This window comes from Meleagris gallopavo, chromosome 10 (assembly GCF_905368555.1).
Source record: "Meleagris gallopavo chromosome 10, MGAL_WU_HG_1.1, whole genome shotgun sequence".
Lineage (NCBI taxonomy): Eukaryota > Metazoa > Chordata > Aves > Galliformes > Phasianidae > Meleagris > Meleagris gallopavo.
The window spans coordinates 9,937,463-9,963,606 of NC_139413.1; the positions used below are offsets into that span (position 1 = coordinate 9,937,463).

The 26,144-nt window shown below is 35.4% G+C and overlaps 1 long non-coding RNA gene across 1 annotated transcript in view; it reads left to right on the forward strand.

Moving 5' to 3' along the window:
* LOC104912293 (uncharacterized) overlaps positions 1 to 22,215 on the forward strand; it is a 263,844-nt gene extending 241,629 nt beyond the window's left edge. The window contains exons 16-20 of the long non-coding RNA XR_014885083.1: positions 9,825 to 9,937; positions 14,786 to 14,884; positions 17,985 to 18,098; positions 19,956 to 20,006; positions 20,473 to 22,215. This is a non-coding gene — a long non-coding RNA (uncharacterized LOC104912293). The remainder of the gene's footprint in view (positions 1 to 9,824; positions 9,938 to 14,785; positions 14,885 to 17,984; positions 18,099 to 19,955; positions 20,007 to 20,472) is intronic.
* The last annotated feature ends 3,929 nt before the right edge of the window (positions 22,216 to 26,144 follow it).

The following is a 26,144-nucleotide window of genomic DNA, read 5'->3' on the forward strand; positions in this document are numbered from 1 at the left end:
TCAATGGAAGTGAGTTTTGTCAGCAGACAAACAGCTTAATGCATATAGATGTGTAATGGATCTTAGAAAGAGATGTGGCTGTTCCAGTGCAGTAGTGTCATTTTCAGGTCTTTATTATTTAGTTGGTTATTCTGAAATCTCATCTGATGAAACAAATTCCAAGATCTTTGTCGTTTGGGGGATTGTTTTTGCTGATTATAATAGCCAATAAATATTAATAAAAACAGTAAAGACATTGACAGAAGAATACATGATCTGCAAAGACTTGAAAGGGAAACCCAGATATTAATTAAAAATGATGATAAGGCATTTCATCATTGTTCTTTCTTTCTGCAATATTTATTTTGTAATGTTTCTGGTGATAGATTAAAACTTAAAATTTCCTCTGCAACACCTGATTACATCTTGCTTATTACCAGTTCCATTTTTCTTTTATTTAAATTTTGTTTTTGTGTTCTGCCTGATAAAAGATTGTCATTCATTCTCATTAGGTTACAATATGTACAGGGAGCAATCCCAGGATTGGATCAATATATTTCGCTTCAGTTTCATGTGTTACAGAAGCCTGATACTTTCTTCCCCTGTACTACCTACAATGTTATCAAACTAAAACTTTTAACCTTGGCAAAGACATGAGATTTTCACATAGAATGATCAGTAATTTACACAGTGAATTACAGAAAATATTAAATCTGATTTATATTTTTTTCCCCCATTAATTAGCATTTGATATATGACACAGAGCCTCTTTTATTTATCAAGTCAAACCTATCATGATTTTTATACTTTCATCTGAGCCCACACTGAAGGAAAACGGTGCATGCTGAGCAATGTTTTGTGTTCATGGTAATCTCACTGTGACAGATTTACTTTAATCTGTCAATGACTCATGTTTGACACAGACTTGAATTAACGTTAAGAGAATTAAAGGATAGGCAAACCTTTTCTCTTTAAACTCAGGATGCAAAACAGGCAGGGATTTGGGTACCTCTAGCCAAGACAACTAATATATCAAAGTATGTTCTTTAGGCTAGACCCAAAGAGCAGGTAGTGTTGCCATGAGCAAGAAGAACTGATCTGGAAAAATACAAATTAATAAAGCTGGGAAAACTAAAATGAAAGTGACAGTGCTCCTCCTTCTCAAGAATGGGAACTGCAGTGAAGGATGACTAGGCTTGTGTTTAATGGGCATAACCTGACTGAGACAAGAAGGATGAATATGTAGGCAGTTTCTGTAATGACAATTAATCAAACACATCAAAGAAGCCAATTGACTTCAATGGAGACGTCTATTACATTAAGAGAATCTGAAAACTTGGCAAAGAGTAAAAGAAGGAAGTGACCACGTGAAGAGAGAGGATGTGTTCTTGAAGTTGGAGCTTTAAGTTTTCACTGCATCTATTTGATTAACGTGACGTCAATTGAAGTTGGTGAAAAAACTCTCATTGGCTTCAGTGCTGCTGGTTGCAGTAATGGTCTGGCCAAATTTGTCGTTCTCTCCCTAAGGGAGAATGTTAGAAGCTCTGCTGATGCAAGACTTCAACAGAAACAGAATTATTCACAGTAGCAGTCTGTGTTGAATGCCACATGTTTAGATGGTTACTCTTGCTTAAAGTATTGTGGAGACTACAACTGTGCAGTACTCATAGAAGAGAGGAAGGTTTATACATAGTTCTCCTAGCCAGAGGGCTCGGTTTCAGATTAGTACTGTACTTTTCTTTTTAACTAGGTAGAACCAAGGATATGCAAGTTATCAACATGGTTATAAATGTTGCCCTCCATAAATGTGGCACGTGAAACTAGTCTGTGTGGTCACTGGAAAGTTCTTGTGTGGGTGAATGCTCACTGAGCTAAATGATAAAGAAAGAACTGGTAGAATTGTACTGGGACTGATCTCCAAATGAAGATGAAGCACATTTTCCTTGAATAACCATTCCTGAATTTAGTCTGTTTTGTCTTAGGCAAATATTGATTTAGTAATATTGATACAAAAGCCATTAAAATCAGAGAAAAAAAGTAGTACCTCTCCCTCATGTTTTTATCAGGAAAAAAAGTCCAAAAGAAAATTACTGTATTAACTCTTCTGCTTAACTATTTTCATATCAGAGCTGGAAGAGCAGAATAAATGGGAGCTAGGAAACCTCATTATTAGCATGAGGTGAAACACACACCAATACATCTCTGCACCAATCACAATTAATAAATTTGAAAATACATCAGCAAAGTTTTTGTACCCTTGACTTGAAATGTAAACATTAACATAGACAGAATGACTTAACACTGTTAAAGCTCTCCTTGTCAAATCACATATTGCTGATGAATTTTTTGACTGCAAATTTGGGTGTGTAAGTAGTCAGATTCTTCTGCTTTCAGAGAGTATGAACAAGTTTTTGGCGTAAAAATATCAAGTTATGAAAACTTTCATGCTTTAGGTTAAATAAACACATGTAACTTTCCTTTTTACTTAACAGTAACTGTTAGTAAACAAAAAAAAAAAAAAAAAAAAACCCACAAAAAACAAGGGAGCAGAATATGAAGTAGCACTCCTGACTAGTCTTTTGCATGACCTTAAATAATATATGAGGAGAGATCAGAAATCTATGGCAAGGAAGTTTGGAATTTTATCCTTTATACCCCTACCCCAATATTTTCTTTGTTGAATGATTAAATTCATGGTATAAGCATATCTTTTAGCCTAATGGAAAATAGAATTTCTCTTCAAAAGCTATAACCAAGTCAATATATTTTCTTTGAATATATTATTCAAAGAGGAAAAAAAGTTGAAAAAAAAAAAATAAGCACCAAAAACAGCAGCAAAGCAATGCCTTGAGAAATTTCAGACAACCTTTTCATGAAGTAGTTTCAGAAATTAACATTTATTCTTATATGTAGATAATAATAATAATAATTTTTCTGTTTTTTTTTTCAATGATTGTTTGTTGAATATATTTTTTGCTCTAAAAATCTGTAGAAGAAACTGTTTTTTCTATTGAAAATGCACAGCCATTCACTGTTTAAAAAGTTCCAGTTACGCTTAATTAGAAAGTACTAGTGAGTTGCACAAACTTTTTGTGTTAAATTCTCACTAAAGAATTTAGTAACTGCTGAAATATAAAATGTATGAATGAAAGTGCTAAATGATTAGGAGTTAGAAAGAGAACTGGAAAATAAAGGTACAAAGACATACTATATTAAGCCCTCAGGCAGTACTCCTTATTTATACAATGGAGAATGTCTACAGAATAAGCAACCAGCACAACAGAGGTATGACTAATAGATAGGTATGAATCAGTAGGTTTTGTATTTTTCTCACATAGCCTTCTTCCCATAGGCAGAGGAAACGAAAGAAACTCCCTCCTGAGCTCTCACCCATTCGTTCTTTTCAAATCTGATGCTCACAGTTACGATAGTTAAATTTATTTTTGGGCAACCCAGGATACTAATCTTATGTGACCCCTTCCAAACTAAATCATGCCCTCATGACTCATTTACTTGCTATTTTTCTCTTGTCTTGTAGAGAACTGCCGTCTAAGGTCTCTGGACAGCAAAATAATAACAATAAAATCAGAACTTTTATCTTGTTCCTGTCTAAACCATCAGAAAGGTTAGAGCATGGGTTTCCATGTCATGAGACCTGAATTAATTCTAATTCAATCTTCCTGCTTGAACCTAGTCACGTGGAAGGACATTTTCTATTTATCAGATATGTAACTATTTTTGGGTACCAATAAATCAGTATCTATTTGCAGTGAAAATCAATTGATTTATCTTTCTTTAAGGTTTTCAAAGGGAGACAACTACCTCCCTCCTATAAAGAACAGGAAGTAAAATCTCACAAAATAAGTTTGCTCAAGGTGGCACAATAATCAACAGCAAGGGGCTTTATTTCTGAAGTTGGATACTTTATTACTATGCATCGATGTACGTAAGTTCCTCAAATGAAGTACTTGTCCATTACTTGGAGATGTGTATGAGTTTGAACTTTTCATCATTTAAAAAGAAAATCCTGGGCACTGCTGTTCCTTATGCTAAAAGATATATTGCAATAGGCAGTTTGTGTTTCTGTGCCCGTAAATATATCCTGTGCAACTGGGGTTTGAGAACTCCAGTGATTTGTAGGCCTTGCACTGGATAGCACACAAGAACACATTCACCTTGATGGAATATGTTAATAGAATAAGGTCTCTGTAAACGTTACTGCATGTGTTCAGTTTCTCTTGTGGGTATAGTCATGTCTTCCTTGAAGATATCAGAAGACATATATGAGTGTACTGATTTTTGCAGAAGGGATAATGTTAACCTGCAATCATATTTGGCTAATTATTTTGCCTTTTTAGTGTAATACAGAAGCATTACAACCTGCTATCAGCTAGGCTTGAAGTTTAAAAAGTGAGTAAAATAGGAGTACCTTGACTTCTCCTGTTTCAATATTCTTATTTTGTTTCTGTAATTTATGAGAATGCGTTCTTCTCATGTTTCATTTCTATAGCTGGGCAGTAAAAGAAGCAAATGCCTTATCTGATGAACCAGAAAGGGAAAGTAGATGGGAGCCAGGTATTCTTATTCCAGTTGAGAGGTCTGTCTTTTATGATGTTAATAATGCTGAAAGTGTTGATATAAATGCAGATATAGTCAGGAGAAAACCACAGACAGAATGGGGAACCATTGGCTCTGCTGTTTTAGTATCTGCAAACCTGATAGTAAGACTGCAGCTTTCACAAAGATTACCTTCCTGTTTCTCCCAAAAACATGTAGAAGAATTTTGTTCCGTGTCTGCCTTTATATAATGAATCACATCAGACTTCCCCAGGGCTAAATCAGTGAACTTGATTTAAAGTTCAATCCAAAACCCTGTGGTTTTTAAAACAGTCTTTTCATTGACTTCGGTGGGCTCAGACTCAGCATGTCTCTGGCACTTACTTCTCCATCCACTTTTGTACTTTGAGATGTCCACATTTCTGGAGCACTTAGGAAACAAAATACCGGCTTGATCCTCTTGCTCTTATATATGAAAGAATATATTAAGCTTTGACAAGAATGTTAGCGGAGAACCGTGCAACTTCAGTTGTTTGTAGGTCTTACGCTACTTCTGCAAACAAGGGCATATATTAGGTTCTCTGAGCACTACATAGCCTTTGTCTTGTCTTCTGTAATTGGTGAAGTGCTTAGTCCAACAAATAATAAAGCACAGCAATCTACAAGCTATGTGATGGAGAAGAATGAGAATGAGACCACAGTGAGTATTTGCTCACTATATACTCAAATTCCATCCTGATGCTGAGGTGCCTTTTGGAAGTGGTGCTGGGTGTCAATCTCTTGTATGTATTATTCTGTTATAAAAATACATATTTCAACATCTGCTCCTGCTGATTCTGGTTTCCTGACGTCTCATGGCTGAGACGACAAATATGATAGGACAACATTCTGGCAGAAAGTACTCTGCCCATAATTTGTCCTACATGAGAGATGTGCTATGTTGAAAAGATTTAGATAAGATCTAAATTTTATCTTTATCTTTAGAAAAGATAAGGGAGTTCTCGTGGACAAAAAAATTCCTGTATTACTGTGAAAGACGAATGCTGCAGTATAATGTAAGGAATATATTTGCTTCATAATAAGAAATGTTTGTTTCATTTATTTGCGTATGTGCTTGTAGAATTTTCCATTAGTGTGTGGGGTCTTCTTGGCAGAGAAACTAATGTAAACAAAGTGATTTGTTAACACTGAACTAGCGGTCAAACTCTGATACCTTAAATCTTCTGTCCAGCTGCTCTGTCTGCTCCATATCTGTCTTTTGGTCATTGGTCTCAGTATCTTTTCTCAATTAAGTACCCCTGTAAAGGGCTCTTCTTCCTTTCTGACACCTTTTACTTCCTGAAATTGAGTAGTTTCCTAACCCCTGCACCAGTTCTTTTTTTTTTTTTTTTTGCCTTCCTAAATGTTTAATCCCATTATAGCAGTTCATTGTTCTAAGCAAAGGTACGATCTTCTCAAATGACAGTGAAATTTGATGTAATAATAGTAATAATTCCCTCTTTGATGTAGTTGATGTTAGCATTAGTTAGCTTTGCATACCAGAGAAGAACATCACTGATTCTGAACAAGGAAGATACTAAACGGATGGAAAGTATGTCCTGTAGACCTTGAGCTTCGCAGAAAATTTCTACTTCCATCAGAGTACTGAGAAAAGGACATTAGCATCTGTACTCTCTTTACTTGAATTCTAGTAGTTGAGTTTAATGCAGCATTTATGCCTAACAGAACAAATTGTTCATGAGCATGTTAAGCTTCTAGTTATAGAAAGATAAGATAATGACCAATTAGATACGAGGTAAATTATAAATCCAGCAAGTTAATAGGGGGAAAAAAACAACTCTATCCTTGAGGAAAATGGACCTTGTGGAGTCCTAAAAGATCCATTCGGCCAAAGCAAGAGAAACAATTCTTACTCTGTGTTTCTGGAAAAGATTTCTGACCATAACTCTATTACGGAATGCTGTGGCTTAATGGCAGGGTAACTTCTCTCCACATCTGTGTCTGACTTGATGGTGAACATTGGAAAAATGTTCAAAACACTTCCTAGGATTGTACACTTCAGTGCATATTTTTTGATGCTAATAGATTTAACAGTGTTTTTCAGATGTTGATAAGTTTTTTCCTGGGTTCTTAGATTCCAACCAAGTTCCCTTGAGTCTTGGGTTACCTTCTGAATCTCTTTATATTTCCAGGAAATAGACTATACTAATTTGAAAACAGTTTAGTCTCATTTGCAGATGAAGACATCAAACCGTCTTCATCTGTTCCCTTAAGAAATCCTTGCCCCCTTCTTGAAAAGAAGGAAGAATATGACTTATTATTGCACATTTCTTTACTGTTAAATTGTTTTCTGCATACAGATGATCTTCAAACATTTCACTAGTTTGTATTATTCTTTTTTTTCTTAAATGTAAATAAATCCAGTGCAACAATGTCGGATGATGGATTCTCTTCATTTATACAACCTTGCCCTTACCAGGTGCATTTATCCAAGAGAAGCCTGTTAAGCCCCAGGCTTCTCATTCTTCTTGTAATCTCCCTTCATTGGCATCTAAAGTGGCATTAAACGTATAGACATTTTGACCTTGAAGTCTTCTTGACTGAATAGAAAAGTAAGACCCCTTAAATAATAAAAGAGGCAGGCCGTAATCTTATGGTCATAAAATAAGATTCTGATTTCTTTTCAAATGGTGTTGTGATTTTTCAGTGTCTATATTTACTGCCTTCTTGGGGAGTTACAAGTTTGTTTCTTTTATTTCTTGAAAATACAATTGAAGTATCAAAGGCTTATTCTTTCTTTTACTTACTTTTTTTAATTTATGGAAATGCTAGTTGTCTTTGTATATCTTTACCCTTCCTGTTATCTTTCCCAATATCAAAATTATACAAAATTCTGCACTCTATGAACTTTTTCTTTAGCAAAGAGAATCAAAATAGTTTATTCTTATTAAGAGTACAGTGGTGAAAACTTAATTTACTTCTGTAACGGTCTCTTATTAAGAGAAATGCAAAGTTGATTTTATAGTCTGAATCTGTACCTTCATAATATAATTACATATGTCTCACTGACAGAACACAATAAACTATATTCCACTGATACAATGCCCCATTTTCATTTTTAATAAGTAAAGCGTTCTCAGTATTCCAGACAATTCATTCTTTGTTTGGCAGAGAATTCTAAAAAACCTTTACCTGCTGGATGTGTTCTACATTTCTTTACAGCACATTTAGGGCTAATTACTACAATCTCCTTTAAAAGCATGTCTGGGAAAACCAGAAAGAAAGCAGTACAGATTCCACCATTGCTGCTAAATGACAATGACTTTTCCAGGGCCACGCAGTAACAGCATATCTGCAGCACTTCAAGGCAGCTGCATATCTTCAAGAATGGCTCCAGTGTAGATACCACAGTGTGAGTTTGTGAACTTGATGGCAAATTTAGTGGCTCAGGTGCGCTTCTGAATTAGGAAGTTTGCACTACCGAATTAGAAAAGATTGATTGTTTTCAAGTGGCTGAAATCTTTGATGTATTCATGCATATTGGTTGTACACAGTTGACAAGAAGATACAAAAGCATGGAGCATGAGCTGCAAGTCTTGTAAGTTGGTATTTTGCAGCTGATGAGCTGTAATTCTGATATAGTAAACTTTTCTTGAGTGAGCCTCCTCTCAAAGCTACTACTCTGCCAGATTAATGCTGCGTGAGTATACTGGCCCTCAGAAAGAGATGATGGCACAGCTTGGTGGCCAGTGTAAGCTTCTTGCCCCTTAATCATCACTATGTGAGATTTTTATTATTTTTTTTCTCACTGTGCTTCTCTTTTTTTCTCACTCAGTTGTTCTTCTTTCATGTTCTCAGCTCTCTTTTCACAGTACTTCTCACTGGAGCGTCCTTCTTTTCCTTCACTGATCCTTCATTTGTAATCTCTTCAGTGACATTCCATTTTGAACCAGCCTTTTCAAAATGCGGTGTTCTAGCTGTTTTGAAATCAAGCAGCTTGAATACGTTTTGAATTTACAAATCCATTTATGGATATGTTGCAGACTGATCAAAATTAAAACAACTGAGGAGGTTTATTTAAAATGATAACATACATACAAATTTATAAGGCTTGCCTTTAACCCTGTAAAAACCTTCAATTAGAATTAAACTTGTGCAGCTGACTAATCCCACCAGCTAAAACTCTTCAGGTACAAGGTAGTTTTAATGTCACGGAATATGGACCTTGTTACAGCACATAGGGAAAAGTTGTTGAGATTTGTGATTTACCTTGTTTTTGAAAATTTTTTACAATTATTTTGTTTTCTGTGTCTTTGTATGTCTGTAAATTATACAGAGAGAGATTATTAAATATATAGCATTTAACTAGAATTTTTTCACATGTTGAATCCACTGCCTTTGTAACAATCTCCAAACTATTCAAACACCCTTCTTCACCAAATCACTTAACGTATGATCAAGGTTTTCAGTGACATTTAAATTCATATTTAAAGCTAAACATATGCTTATGTACTCTGACATGCATAAAAGTGGGTTACATACTGAATTAAGACATATGGGCATGGTCCTGTACAGCTAAAGTCACTGGAAGTTTAATTATTGACTTTACCTGTCACAAGTGAGTACTAATGGCTGAAATCTGGGACCTCATTTATAATACAGATACATTAGCCATTGCAAAAAAAGTTTAGGCAGTTTAGGCTTGTCTACAATTACAAAATATATTCTTAAAATGTGACTGTGTCAAAATTAGCACCCGAAATTTTGTATGAAGTTAGGTGCTTTCTCTAGTGTGTCTAAGTCTCAAATATGTATTATGCATTATAGGTATAATAATTCTGAGCTGTTTCACTTGTATCATCTCACATATATGTGAATTAACATTCTGGATTCTATGGTGAATGTAAGCAGATCAGAGTAAAGAATGAGCAATACTTCATCCCTAATATCGTTTTTTCTAACTGGTTCTCTTGTATTCACACTACTTTCACCATAATGTCTTCAGTTAAAAGTTTTCAAGAAACCATTTTGATTATCATATGAAACAAGTTATGAATGTTACCTTCTTTCATGGGATTTAAATCTGTCTTGAAAGACTTGTTTAACTTTTAATGATTTTTCTCCAGAACCACCTTAACTTTTTCAAACTAAAGCTGATACTTGCCCACGAATGAATGACACCAATTGATATGTACTTTTTTCTTTGAGGTGATTGATGTAATTTTGTATTAAAGTGACCTCTCTTAGAAATGTTTTGACTATAATGATTTCCTGTCCTTTTTGCTTAGCAATCAGAACAGCAGAACTAGCATAAACCTGTTTCAGCTGCTTGATGTTAATGCCTGAAGGGAAGTGAGATGCACAGTATGTGTGCGTGTGGAACTGGTGACAGTGAATACAGGTAAGTGCTAGTACCAGTGAAATGTGGAAGTTGAACAGTAACCTGTGAGGTGCTCAGGTGTGGTAAGAAAGGGAACGTGAGCATCACAGGACTGAAAATGTGATCAAATGTTGTCTTGAATTTATTTACATTAAATTTCGCAGCAAGTTTTGTTTTCAAGTGAACTATGCTTCTAATGTACTTATGAGCTGATTCTTGTTTTTCTATAAGGCTGATCATGTTGGTTCTGTCAGGAGATCTGGAGAAGATGTGATTGATGCTTACAAATCATGTAGTTATAGAAACATCTGTATCTCTATGAAAATGATAGCTTCTTATGTGAAATTACCTCATTACATGCTTTCCTATTAGATGTATAAGGATGGCAGTGACTTTTTGGAGTTTTGGGGTCAGCATTTTATTAAAGATACTCTCATTCAAAAGGGAGAAATATGGGGTAAATTTTAAGGAAAAGATTTTTTGTTTTTCTAACAGCATATGACAAAACTTCATACCACTCAGTTAAAAACTGTTAGCAACAACAACAGAAAAGTGATTTCCCACATTTCAGGACTTAGGCGCTTGGATGACTTACCCCATTTTATCTCTCTGGCTATAGAATGCATAAGCAATACTCTAAGTTTATTTCCATATGAATACCTTGAATTATTGTATTGACTTAGGCAGGATACTCAGAGCAAGGAGAACTCATTATGGGGATTCTTTCCTTTTTTTTTTTTTTTTTTCCATATTTTTATTTTCTGTTTTCAGTGTAGACAAGAAAATAATCTTTAATGTGTAAAGCCGTGTTTATTATCTCTTGTTTGTAGGAGGAGGGATAGAAAAATTACTTCTGTGATATTATTTCAACTGTGAAGTGCACTTCTTCATAGCAACACTGTGATCTTAATATTATAGTAAATAAATAAGAAATAAAGCATATAACAGAATTAACAGGATCTGCTTAAAAATAAGGTTGTAATTACAAGCTATCCTACTACCAGGATTTATTTCATAGAGCATATGGCTTCTCTAATTAAGAGGAACACTTTTTATTTTTCTATCTTTTAATCTTTTAAGCCGAACATAATACTTTAAGTTCTTTTCATGTATTACCCAACTTGTCAAATATGCCTGCTTTATGCATGTAATTTTTTTTATCTGTTCTACTTCCTCTTGTTAGAGGCTGAATTTTAAACATAAATAAATAAAGAAGACATTTAAAAAATTGCTTTAGAAGTTAAAGCTGGACTTGCATTTAAAAATATTTCTTTATATCTTTTAAGATTATATTCAGAAGTTTAGTTACTCCATTTGTTTGAACATGTTCATCTGACCTTTGCCATTTATTTATAATTGCTCTCTCACATTTCTTTTTTTTTTTTTTAGGATGATGCATTTGTTGTATAATTATTGCTTTGTCAGATACCCTGAATGTAATTTGAATAAAAACATTGCAAATTGCTGTTATTGTTGCAAAAAATGTGTAACGTAATTTGCCCCTTTAGAAAACAGCATTCTGTCTTTTGCTCTATTGTCTACATAGTGGGAGAAATCCTGAATTAATCTAAGTAGACTGTCAATCTAGGAGATACATTTTATGAGAAAATAAGTTGAGATTTACTACTTTACTTTGTGAAGTATATCTACTAGGAGGCCTAAATCTTGCCAGCTGTTAATCAGCATGAATACTCTGTAATTTATGTTGGACATGAGAGAATTCAAGAAGCATTCTTGTCAAGTAGATGCAACTCTGGACATCAAGAAGATTCTGGTGCTGACATAAGGTCTTGTGTCATGAAACAAAGAAGTTGTAACAAATTATAGCAAGCTAAGAAAAGCTAGGCATCTTGCAGTGTTCACACGTCTTTGCTGTAGTGTTTTCCGACATTGTACATGGACAAGCATCTGGGCTGCAGGGCAAATCCAAAGATAGATGTAGCAACAAACATAGCTTTGGAATAAAAACACCCGAAAATATCTCAGAAGAGCTGGCTATATGTTTTGGTAGGTATTTTCTTGAAGATGATCCCATTACATCCTGAGTAGCTGTCATGAGTTGTCTATAGCTCTTGACCATTCAGGTGGCTTCTGGAATGCTTATGCCTTATTTCCTTTGGGAAATGAAGTTAGCTGCTACCCAGCAGTTCTCTTGTCCTTCTCTAAGAAGCAGTGAGTTGAATAAGTCTTGCTTTCCCTGTCCCCAACCTGCCAGCCTTGCATTAAGGCAGTTGTCTTCAGTAAGATTTTCCTGTAAGTACTATGTACTTTATATTGGAGAGGTGGCTGAATCAGCATCTATTTACAGGTCAGTTATAATATTTGATATTTTCTCGGATTTACCAGCAGCTGTTTTCTTCCAAATAGTGGCATAACTCAGGATCAACAGAATGATTTATTTTTTAAACAAGTTTGCTCATGAATCTCTTGTTTGAATTCCAACATCCTTCTTTTTTTAAGGAAAACACAATAGGAGCAAACAAAAATCCCCAAACATAATCAGTGGAAAAAAAGTAAAGGAAATTTCAGGTCACTAACAAACTATGTCTTTTTCATGCTATGTGGGAATTTTACGAACTATACCCAACATATTGATTTTTTTTTAACTAATAAGTGAGGCATATTTGTAATAAATTCTTTTTAGTAATGAGTCCAGCCTCTCCTCTTTGTACTTCTTCTGTACATCGTTATCAGTACATCATTCAAGTGATCTTAGTCATCTATTGTGAAGTGGAGAAAAATTTCTCCACTGACAGAACTGCTTCTGAAGTTTTAGGCTCATATGTATCTGAATATTTATACAGATGATATTTTCAAGATTTCTTGGACCTTAGGTTCTTTATGAAGAATAGTATTCGGATTTAAATGAATTAAAACCATTTCCTTGAAATTGTGAAACCTTATTACTATGTGTAAACTAAAGCTTCCTCAGAAATGTAAACTTGAGGATGCCCAATTTAGGTGAAGGTATTAAGGACTATCCATTCGTTTATATATCTAGTAATATAAGCACACGTGTGCTCCAATGTAAAAGTTAAAAGCATGTTATACAAACAGCTAAATTGTAGGTAAAAGCCAATTAAAGAATGAGCTGTTAGCTACTACTTGCCTTCTCAAATTGGAATCTGAAGGTTTGTACTAGAGATCTTCAGCAAAGTCACATGGACTATGAATTTTTTGAATATATTCTTATATCTATAAAAAGGGAGGAGATACTGAAGCATATTCTTTCCAGTGCTTGAGCTGTAGATGTCAGCAACTGAAGATTTAAGCCAATATTGTTCTGAGAGCAGAATGTCATACCTTTTGCATTCAAGTCTTGTATCTGACCATATTCCTTTTGTACCCACTCAAGCTCTCACTGGGAAGAGCTGTAAAAAATGCTGTGCACTAAGATTTGTGGAAATGTGAAATACTTGATCAATTATATGTAAAATGTACAGAATTCTACATCTGAATGATGCTTAGGAAGTTATAGTCTAGTCAAGAATAAGAAATTTTCAAAGGAAAGCTTTAGCAAAGGTGCTTTTGGCGCCATTCTTTGCTACTACCCAATACTTCCTCCTGAGGGTCATCTACAAAATCCAAATTTGTGAGTAAGCATAAAATAAATTTGCCAAGCTGCTGTCCACAAAGCACGTAACAACCTATACTATGTAAGGTGGAGGAAAAAAACAGATGGTTAGAGCTTGAACATCTATTAGATTTCAAATATTAATTTTTTTAAAAGGGGGGATTATGTTGTTTAAATAAAGTAATTTAAAATTAATGTGAGACTTAGGAACTATTTCATCTGATCGTTCTGGAATATAACAGAGGTAACAATTTTGGGGGCACGTATAAGCATATATACATACGTATATATGTGTGTGTACATGTGTGTTTTTATACATACATATATATATATGTATATATATATATATGTACACATATCAGCAAAATACCTACTAACATTACAGTGGCTGAAATAGATGGCTCTCTCTAGCATCTCAAGGCCTCTTGTGTGAACTCCCTGAAAAGGAGCCTTTGTTTCCATAGGCAACAGAGCCACTGTGGCACTATGGATCAAACACATCCGGATTTACTTTTATGCCTCTGAGGTAAACAGTTGCCTGCTGCACTACATAAATACTGAAAGGAAAACTCTCCTGGTAAAAGACCTGACCAGCATGAACTGAGGGTAACTACGGGCTGCTGAGAAGAGCCTAGCTCAGGCAGCTCCCTGATAAAAGTACCCTGGGCAAATGCTACATATGCTGCCATTTTTGCCTTTTCTGTCTTTTGTGTGAATTTTACAGCTTAGACTGATTAAAAAATAATAATTGTGTGTGTGTTATATACATATATATATCTTTGATGTTATCATCTCTGCTTTCTCACTTCCATGGAGAGTATGTTTCGTTTGTCTTGTTACAGTGATGTTGGTGGAAAAATTATCAATATTTTTTACTTTTCATGGTTTGAGTTAAGAATCTGAGAACTGCAGCATTACATCTCAGCCATCCCAAACTGTTGTAGATGCAGCTAAAAAGGGAGTTTCAGAAGAAAAAGGGCAAAACTTGCTTTTGTTTGAAATCATATCCTTACAATTTAATGGTGTTGGAATAAATTCAAGCAACATATTATAAATGAATGCACATATTATAAATGAATGTGAATAATGACCTTTAAATAAAAGAACTAGATGTCTTATGATTGCTGTTGTACAAGAAAAATGAACCATGGAAATCACAGAGAAATGTTAGATACTGAGAAGTAATGTTTGATTTTGCTGAATCTGCTTATTCATCTGACTAAAAAAATGTCATATTGTGCAGTCTATTTATTTTTCTTTTTTTTTATCTTGCTAATGTTTTTGTTCTCTTGAAGGCAGGCTTTCAGAGGTGCAAAGCACAGAGGCATTGTATGTTCCAGTGGTTCAGTAGAAGCAAAGACTGATTCTAAATACACAAAGAATTAGATGTTGAGGTAAGAATTTTATTTACTGATTGATTGATATTTATTGGTATTCACTCTCATGGAACTGAAACCGCTTTTAGTCCTGAAAATAAGAAAAATATCAGACTTTTACCTCTGTGATATGGACACTTTTATAAAACTTATTCATCTTGCTGCTAAAAATGCTGTGGTTCTTACTTAAGCTGCTTAATGAAAAATCAGACATTGACCTGTACATATAAGTTTGCAGAAGAGTGTCAGCTATAAGAGTTTTCAGAGGCAGGGAAGCTGGGAAGCTTTCCTGTTAGAAGGCTGCTTCCCTCCTAAGGGTGCTGATTTCTCAGATGCCATCCACTGTTTTACCACATAGCTTTAGTGCTGTGGTACCACAGGTGCTGAAATGGGACTCAGCCTGTCCCTTTATGGTCCTACGCCTCCTTTTGCAGTCTATTTCTGCTAGACTAACTTCTCTTCAGGAATGGGTGCTGGAAGGTGCCCTTCTGTCTTTGACTTTCTCTGTCAAGAAAGGTTAGGCAGTGTGATATTTTTATCTTTGCTGTTTTTGTCACAAAGTCTTGGAATTCATATAAATGTTCTGCTTTTTTTTTCTAATTAAGACTATTGAATAAATTAACTATTAAGAACAAAGCTAGGTGTCATTTTAAGGCAGAAACGTGATAATTATGTCACAAAGAAATGCATTTTTTTGAGTTCTGAATCCTAGATCTGTACCACATTTTCTGGTTAACATGAAAGCTTTTCAAGGTCAGCAATGCCATACGGGTAATGACAAGCCTCAGGTAGGCTTATATTAAATGTGTCCTCAGTGGTCAGGTTAATCTTTTCATTTGTGATTCCTTTCATAAATGAATACATGTAAAGACATTGCCTGTGTTAGAGAAGTAATCTTTGAATCTTTAAAAATCAAGGCAGTCTACTTTTCTAATAAGAGACTATAACCCTTGCATTAAAAGCTATAAAATTCATATAATAATCTTACTTTGTATGCTTTATTTATCAAAATGTAAACTCTGGATACACTGCCTCCATGTTGTTTAGATGTAAAAAGTGTAGAAGGATGAATAAAAATGGGTCAGCTTATCTGTACTTTTAAATTTAATCCAAAATTACACATTATATCTGACCTAAATAGGTAAAATAATAATAATAATCAGATTACCAGTGTCTTGAAAGTGGAGATCACTTCAGAAACTACTGGAGTGAACCCTGAAGTCCTTATATGATGTTGTGAGCTCAGCCTGCTACTTTCACATCATTTTAATAAGAAGTTGATTTTCTTTAGCATGAGTAATATTTGGTGTTATTTTGTAGAGAATTTCTATGGTCAGAGTACTATTGCCAAAACAATTTTAGCTGCCAGAGAGTTTTGTATTTTTATTTTTTTTCTTCTGAAAAACAGAAGTCTGACTTATTCCTTAAGATTATTATAAGCATGCAGGAGTCACAGATTTCCCTGTCCATGAAATTTAATACATACAACTATCTTTTATCTTTCTAAATATTTTTAGCCTTGTTTCTTTACAGAAACATAACTTTTTTTTGCATTTCTTTGATCTATGTGTATCTGTCTGAATGTCTCATCTAATAACTTTTGAACCCGATATCTGACGTCAACCAAGTTTGACAGAAGGGCAGAAGTATCAAAGATAATTGAGTTCTTGGTAGTATTGAAAAAATAAGACCCCATAAGCACTTTAAAAGAGAGAAAAACAGTAGAGAGAGCTCATGTTTTGTGAAAGGTTATAAATTCACATACCAGAGGAAAAGCTCAACTCAGGGCTTAAATAATGAGGTACAAATCCACAGGAAATCAAGCTGCATTTATTTCAGGCTTTATTGTTTCACTTTTGTTTATAATAACATCTTATGGGATTTAGAGATCAAAAAAATTTAATCTCATGTATTTGTCTTTATTTACTCTATTTAGTTTTCGCTGTTCAAGCTCACTGATGAGGGATTTTTTTCTTCATTTTTTGTCCACATTTAATCAAGCATCAATTTATGAGAGGTGCAAGTAGTATTTGATCTTTAATTATTTCAGTTCTGATATAGCATGCTCTGAAAGTATTTCTCTACCTCTTTGTGTTTTTGCAACACAAAGACTGCCATATATGAAATTTGATTGAAAAAATCTGAAATCAATGCGCTGTGGGATGACACTGATTCTGGGTCTTTGTAATAAAGCTGGAGAAATCATTCTGAACTATCTTTTGTTTAGTAGGCGTTTTGCTTTCTCTGGGCGTGTGAAGGGATTTTATGTCAGTGCTATTTAAAAGCTATGCTAGAGAGAAATTCCCAGACTTGAGAGCTGTTTGAACATGCAAGAAAAAGCATTTAAGTTTTCTAGTCAAATTCTTCTCTTACCAAGGACCGTTTTCATGCCCTCTACCCTGCAGGGACAAAGCCTACTCTGCGTTCTTGGACTTGATCTTTACTAGTAAGACTAACCTTTAGGAATACTGGATCCAATACTACTTAACATCTTTCTTGCTGACCTGAATGATGGGGCAGAGCGCATCTTGAGCAGCTTTGCTGAGGACAGGACTGGGAGGAGTGTTGGATACACCAAGTGGTTGTGCTGTTATTCAGTGTTGACAGAAATCTCAAAGCATTCAAAAATGGAAAATTCTAAGTTCTGCACCTGGATAAGGGTAATCTTATGAGTTATAACTTTTTGAGGTCCAACCAACTGGAAATCAGCTCTCAGAGTTTATAAATACTGAAGAGACGATGTAAAGAGGATGGAGCCAGGCTCTTTTCAGTAATGATCAATTACAGTGGGACAAGAGGGAAAGGGTGCAGACTGAAATGCAGAGAATTCATTTTAAAGATAGGGGGAAAAAAAACCCTTCTTTACTGTCAGGACAATGAAATATATGAAGAGGTGTCTTAGGTTGTGAAGACTCCATCTTTGGAGGTATTCGAAACCTGATTAAACACAGTCCTGAGTAACTTGCAGTAGCCACTCTATTCTAAGCATGGGGCTGAACTAGATGATCTCCAGAGGTAGACAAACAATTGTGTTTTCAAGTTTATTTGCTGAATTGCTTTGCTTTTGTCAAGAGAATAAGACATGCAAAATACACTGATGGGCAAATGTTTGTTACAGACCTGCACAACCTTGAGCTAATAAAAGTCAGAATAAAAAAACAAGTCTTTTGTGCTGGGCACAAGCTGATGGTTAAATTATGCAAGATATTTACTGGGGAGGAATTCCTTACAGGTATGCTCCAATTTTCTTCTTTCAGTTGTGTAATATAAGTTTGCTTTCTGCTTAGGCAGATTGACAGACACACAAGTCTCTTCTAAACCCACCGTACTGAAATTAGGAGTTTCTGCAAGCCATTAGGGACTAAATAGGTTCTTTGTTTATTTTTTGAAGTGTTTCTTGTCTTAGAGACACTTACGACACTTGTCTCTATAATCTTTAGTCCTTGAATATGCTTAGCTTTTCAGCAGCAATTTGTGACTCCCAGCATTTCTTTTCTACTGAAAATATGAATGTAAAACCCTACAATATTTATTCTTTCTGAAGTGAATTACAACCTGCAGCTGCCAAGAGGCAGCAACAAGTTAAAGAGCAATTTAATTGTAGATGTTTTGCTCTTTACTCCTTTAACTCTTTCCTAAGGGATGGATAAATACAACAGGCAGCTGAACAGTAAAGGAGCACTTCTGGAGACAGAGACAAGTGGAGACAGAAAGTCAGAAGTACTTTGACTCTAAGAGGAGGAAACTCATAATGTAAGACAATCTCTAGCAAAGCAGATACTTGAAATTACTTTGTTCAAGGTTGCTAGTATGACAAAATGTATTCTTAAAATATAAAATTTTGGTATAAACTGGTAATTTTAGCTTAGGGATTTAATTATCATCAGGGAGAATTTAAAACGGTTGTCCCCTTGTTAATTTATGAACAGAAATATCAGCCTCCAACATTGCCCTGTAGTACCTCTGCCAGTGTAAGCTGGGGAACTTTGTGAAGGAAACAAGAATTGGGTTAAAGAAAAATCAAGATAGTAGGAAAATACTTCAGTAGGTCACTATGTCTGTTCAAATGGTATGGTCTCAGGCAAGCCTGTGATGCTGTGGTTAAATTCTTGCTAGTATTCATGTTTGCTTGAGGTTACCATGGACACTTAGCACTTCTCTGGATGAGAGTGTGCAGAAGTAGAGACTATTTTTTTTTACTTACTTCAAACGTATTAATGAAATTACCAGCATGTTTAGAATGAATTAAAAACTTGAAGAATTTGCTTACTTGGTATTAAAAACTCCCATGTGCTTTTCTATCCAATCCATTATTTGCATGTCACCAGAGAACTTTCCATATAGAGTCCCTTACCATGTTGTCCTCAGCAAGATGGATGTAACCTGTCTCCTATCAGTGAATCTTTACAAGGTGTCTACAATAATTGCCTTGTTCACTCATTATAATGACAACTAATGACAACCTTATAATCCTGAACTGTGCAAACTGTAAATTGTAGTGCATTAGAGCAGTGTGAGCTGTGTCTGCTGACTTAAGATACTCTCCTGGATACATAGCATAAGAAGCGCCTGAAAGGGTTTAGAGAAAGTTATACTACCACCTTCTCAGAGCTTCACATTACAAACCAACACAAGACTGAAAGCTCTTTGTGTAGATGCTCACAACTACAGAAGCCAAGCATTTGAATAATGCGTGGATAACAATGATGCTATTACTATGGTGGAGAGAAAAGTGAGCTTATTCTTCTGTTATTAGCTCTTATGAGAACGCCTTATTTTCTATAAACAGCATGAGCAATATTTGTCATCAAACAGGGATGATCCTTTCTTTTATACATATATTACATGTCTTGTCTCTGAAGGGCACAGGCATTTTTGCATGACACTATGCTATCTTTCTGCAATTCCTGAAGTTAGCAAAGAAACTAAAAGGAAGGTGTATCTTAGCATTTGCAAAATCACAGAGTAGTAGGGGTTTGAATGGACGTCTCTCTGGAGATTACACCCCTGCTAAATGAGGTTCCCTACAGTAGATTACACAGGATTTGCTCTATCAAGTAGCTTATTTTGCTCTTTTTATCTGTTGCAGTTTCGGTGGGAATAAATAGGAGACATTACATTTGGAGCTGCCTTCATATTAGTAAGTATCAGGATGTGCACAAATGAAATTTTTTTGGCAAAATATCTTGCTTCCGTTGTTCTTTTCCATTTTGTCTCAATTAATTGACTTTTTAAATTTATTTTTTATTCTGTGCACTAAAGAAAGCAGCAAGATGAAAATAATAGTTGATTTTTTTTTTTGAAAAAAATCCCTCATTTTGATTATAAGTAACATATGAAGTCATTTATTTTGTCTGAAGTACAAGGTACTTCTATCCTTGTGTTTGTTCCCTCTACACTGAAGAGATAATGTTATATACCTAAATGTTGTTAATCTGGACATAAAAATAAACTTAGTTCATTCCTGGAAGTTAGGTGGGCGTGTAGATTTAAGTATAGCAGAAGATTAGAAAGAGTTTTCTCTAAGTTGTTGAAGCATATTTATGGAGCCACATGCAGAGACACTGCTGGGATGACTTCAGCTCTCTTATCCTTTCCTCCTGCAGAAAATCCTCAGGAAACCTAGATGTTTACAGCCTTAAACTTTGTTTGACCAAAAATGGGAATGACTCCATCTATAACCAACTCTGAAGTGTTCAAGATTTAAGTCTTTGTGGCTTCTGCAAGTCAAACAAATTCCATGAGAAGTCTTGTCCTCTGAGTCTGATGTGATTTTTCTCTACAATTTTTTCCACTTGGTCTTTTTCTCACCCTGTCCTCTATTGTCAAGTAGTTCCACTTGCACTTGTGTCTATGTGGCAAACATAAAACTTCTGGAGTCCTTATGACAATGTGTATTAAAACAAGTCCGTGTGGGATTTAGTAATGAAAAACATTGTTATTAATGATGTAAATTATAAACTCCCATTGTGTACCACTGCCAGCTACTGAAGACTGTCCACACACAATTGGGTACCTTCCAAACCTATTACTATGGAAATGTCATACTGCTTTAATAGACTGTTTAGGAAGAAGAAATATTTTACTTATGAATCCAAATCTCCATTCTCCAGTATTCCCAAATGCAAAAACTTACTTCAGTTTCTTGGTACTCCTACATCTTCTCTAATTTTTGTCTTTTGTGCCTGGAATGTTCTACTGTTTTTGTATGTCAGGTCTTCACTCTTTCTGACAGGATACTTCTTGAGCCCCAGACATGATATGGAATTAATACAATGTGCATCAGATGTGTAATCTCTTTGTTCTGAGTCTTTCTGTATAGTTTGTTTTTCTGTAGGCTGGTCATGTGAACAACTCTGTTACAGACAGCAAAGTGAACCTATGTAGGTATGTACTCTCTCACACAAGCCAGAATGCAGATGGGATTTGCTCCACAGGCAAGTTTTGTTGGTGTTAAACAAATAAACTCCATGCTCCACATTTTGAATTTCTAAAAATTCTGTCTCTACCTGATTTAACATTTATTGATTGAATGTACTGGTTTATTTAAGGACAGGCTGTATTTTAAAATGGGCTTAATCTGAATCCTTGATAATTGTAAGTATAGATTCTCTTCATAATAGAAACACATTAGATTTTTCTATTCCCTGCTGCGCATGTATAGCTTTCATTCTGAGATATAAATAAATGTACTATGCAGGAAAAACTGTTCCTATTGATGGGCAAGAATAAATGCCATTACTTGAAAAAGAATATTATTGCCTTTTTTTTTTTTCCCCTCAAATAGTATAATACTTTACCTTACTTCTCCTTGTACTTGATTTATTTGTCTTCAACAGCAATTCTCTGTTCTTCTGAGGGACTATGGTAGTCTAACTTGACTTCTTCTTTTCCTTTCTTTTAATGTTACTGTATCATCTCTATGATGAAATAAAGCTCTCAAAGATTTTTGCTAGATTAACAGTGTTTTAAAAGTTGCTATTGTATTTGCAAAAATTTGAAGCATAAATGGGTACTTTTTTCTTTTTTCTATCCAAAACAAAAACAAACAGAAAATGAATTTTCCATACAGTTGTAATGATATTTCATGCATATAATTTCAGGTTTAGCTTCTAGTAAGTTTATGAACAAGGGTCTCAGAGGCAAAACAAACATCAATTTCAGATACAAGTTGTAACATTTCTTACAAGTGTGAGATATCTAGTAAATTAGTAATTCCTAAAAAGTATAAAAAAAAAAATTAACTTAGGACTCACTTTGAAATGCCCTGGTAGTTCGAAGATAATATCCCCTAAAAAATAGATGAAATAGATGGACATTATTGTCTATTCTTCTATCTTTTTTCCTACAAATAAAGAAACTGAGACACAAAGGGCATGAGGAATGTCAATTCTTAGAGCTCCTGATCAGTTATGGATCCACCAGAATGCTGTGGAAAACAGTGTTGCCTCTGGGGGAAGAAAGCCAACCAAACATCAATGACTTACTGATATGGGAATTCATAGCAGGGATGGAGAAAAACTGGGATAGACTAAGATTTAGTCTGTCTTTGTCTCCGGCTCATTTTCTGGATATAAATGTTACTGGTAAGGACTATAGAAGTGGAGAGAGTAGGTACGGATCTGATTCAGTTTGGTATTCTGTGCCTTGGAGATGATTCCTCAATATTTACTTCCAGCTAATCTTCCCTAAATGCTTAGTTTAAGACAGAAATTATTTTGAGGAAGTGAGTTGCTTGGTCATGACATACTGTTTTAAGAATTTGTTAATGAAGAATTACATATATTTAAATGGAAATTTTATGCATGAAGATCTCCTTTAAATTTAGAGTGGATTTGAGTATAGCTTAAAGTCCCACCAGAATAATACTATTGCTATGGGGCATTTAGGTATAATGTGTGCACCTGATTTGAATTGGGGTTGTTTGGGCTGATCATGGAATTAATTGCTCAGGCTGGAAAAGACCTTAAAGATCATCATGTCCAACCACAATCTAACTATACTACCCTGACTAACAACTCTCTGATAAATCATGTCCCTGAGCACCACATCCAAAAAGTCACAGATGGCTTTCCAATTTTGGTGCATATTTTACTGCTGAGAAAGGGTCCAATCGTACTCTGTCAATTACTGGGTTTAGATGGATAGTAAAATGTAAGTGGTCTCAACTGTATTAAATTTAATATCTTTCTGAAACCACATCTGAGGAGATGTTTGTGAAGATATACATATTTAATATGAAAGCTAAGAACACAAATCCTCTGACTTTACCTGTGAAAAGATTACAATTAATTGCTCATACGCTTTCTCTTCACATGCGTTCTCAGTGACAAAAAATTTTGGAGCTAAGCTTCTGATTAAGGTCACTAAGGCCTGTATAAACTTGTGAGGGACTGCATGTACAGGGCTATTCACATATCAGATACTTAAAGATAAGTATGTGCTTGTAAGTGTTAAGGAAATGGACTCCTAAAGTAAATATAGAATCTTTTTTTTGATTTATTTCTTATAACATCTAGAACGTTTCTTAAAATTAAGAAAAATGGCAGGAAATAATTCCCCTCTCTTAACTTCTGTTTTTCTTGGTAAAACATTGTTATTTGTGGTGTTTATGTAATTATATTCCAGTGTAATTCAAGTATGTAATGACATTTCTCCAATGAAAGCATTTAAATAACTCAGGAAATTGCTTTACTGTTCTGTTTCCTGACTTAAAACCCATTTTGTCATGTTTATTTTATTGTTCAATCTATCTGAACTCATCTAGTTATATTCTAACCTATACAAAGCAAAATAAAATATTTACTAGCTGACCATCTCATGTATGTATATATACAAATATGCATGCTATATTAAGATTGTTCTTATATATTTTTTATTATTTTCATCCTTTACTCATTTTAATTTTGTATTAAAACAAACGAACAAACAAAAATCCTTACAGAACACCGGAGTGTGACTGGAAATTGAAATGGAGGAATCTCATGAGTCTTGAATAATAATTGTATAGATTATAAAACAATAATTAAACAGAAAAAGCTTTTTTTTTTTTTTTGGTACTATCAATCAAACAAGTAATACAGTATTTTTCTTTCCTTTAGGTATGTATTGAAGCTACTTTTCTGCTGTAGAGTTCAAGACTATTTTGTTTTGGTTTTTTTTTCAATGCAATGGAATAGTTTGGCACAGAGATGATAATTTCCAGCAAAAGAAGGGCAAAATTTACCAGACTCGCTGTAGAACTGGATCTTCTTTTACCATAAATACACTTCTGTAAGTCAAATGATAGGTTAATCTGTCTCATTTTTATCCAGACCTTATTTAATGTAGTGGATAAGATTGAAGTGCAAGCTGAATAGCACAGGTGTAGCTTGGGTTTTTAATCTGCTTGACTCGAGTTATTCTAGTAACTGAATGGTGCTACTAATAATACAGTTCCCAAAATAAAATAGGAAACGTAAGTACTGCAATGCTTTTATTCAGCTTTGAATAAATCAGTGAAGCATAAAATATACTGAAACAGATTAAATTTGATTCCTGCAGGAACCAAAGTATAAGAAGCTATAGTAGAGATGAAGAGAAACCACAACAGGGTGTGGAGGGAGGGGGGCTGTGTGTGGTGGGCCTCCTGGGAATTTGGCCTGAATAAACAGCTCAGTGACAGCTTTGCTCCTGGTTGTCATGCCAAAATAGAGGCCAGTGAGATTATAGTGCTTTTTTTCTGTGCTAGCCTGCTCTGGAAGAGGAAGAAGCCAAATAGCCTGAAATAATTGGTAGTATACAAGAGCTTTCTAGTTTGACTCTATAAATTTGTAAATTCACAAATGCTTTTTTATTTCTCTTTTTTTTTTTTTTTTTTTTTTTTCTGTAAGGCACTTTTTATACATTCCAAGCCAAATTTTTTAGTCAGTGTTCAGGCAAGCAAAACTCCTGCTGCTCACACAGAGCAATCTGCTCAGTTAAAGAGCACAAAAGCTTCATCCTGTGTTATACTGATAGCTTTGATATTTCTGTAACTTTTCAGATATTCTGTGAGTTAAAGAGTCACAGTCTGTCCCCTCAGGCTGCCTGGAGGTCACAGGAGAGTCCTGCCCCAGCGTAGTGCCTGGAGGAGCATGGGCCCCACATGTGGGCTGAGATCAGCTGCTCGCACCACAGCAGCAGGGACCAGAGCAAGAGCAGGAAGGTGAGAAGAGGGAAAAAAGCATTGTGGTGGTATTAGTAGTTGCAGGTAGTAATTCAAAGGAGCACTGAGCTTTAGAAAATCTAGAAATGAAAACTGGGTAAGTTTGTGGATGACATTAAACTGGGAGCAGTTGTTGACCCTCCAGGGTGGAGAAGCCTTACAAAATGAGCAAGACTGAGTGCTGAGCAATTACCAACCTCATTATGCTTAACAAAACCAAATGTTGGATTCTGCACATGGGATGGGGCAGCTCTGGTTATAAGTACAGACAGATGGGGGTTGAGGGTACAGGGAGCAGCCTCATGGAAAGGGGTGTGGGAGTTCTGGCTGATGGCATGTTAGATCTGAGCCAGCAGTGTTCCCCAGCGGCCAAAAGGCAGCGCGTCCCCTGGGGAGCATCAGGCCCAGCACTGCCGCCTGGCCAGGGATGAGGCTGTCCCACTGCACTCTGTGGGCTCACCTTGAGCATTGGGTGAAGTTTTGGACACTGTAATGTAAGAAAGATGTAATACTATTAGAAAGTCTCCAAAGGAGGTAACAAAGATGTGGAAGGGTCTGGAGGAGAACTGAGGCTTCTGGGTTTGCTCAGCGCAGAGCAGATGAGCTGAGTGGAGACATCATGATGTCTGCAGCTCCTCACAGGGAGCAGAGGAGCAGCGCTGAGCTCTGCTCTCTGTGACAGAGACAGGGCCCAAGGGAACAGCATGGACCCGTGTCAGGGGGGTCAGGTGGGGGTTAGGGAAAGGTCCTGCACCAGAGGGCAGTGGGCTTGGCCCCAGGTGCCAGAGTTCAAGCAGTGTTTGGACAGCACTTCCAGACACAGGTTTAGAGTCTTGTGCGGTCCCTTATGGAGCCAGGAGATGGACTTGATGATCCTCCTGGGTCCCTTCTAAATTGGGATATTCTATGATTCTATGAAGTGCGAGTTTAAGTAAAAATACATGCATATATGTCTCATAGGAGTCCTAGCATTACTGCCTGTACTTGATAGCAATTGCTGGTAGAAAGGTAATGGCTCAACTGTCTTATTTATTTGATATTTGGATGATAACTTCCATTAAATAAAGAAAGTGTATTGGTACATCGTTTAGT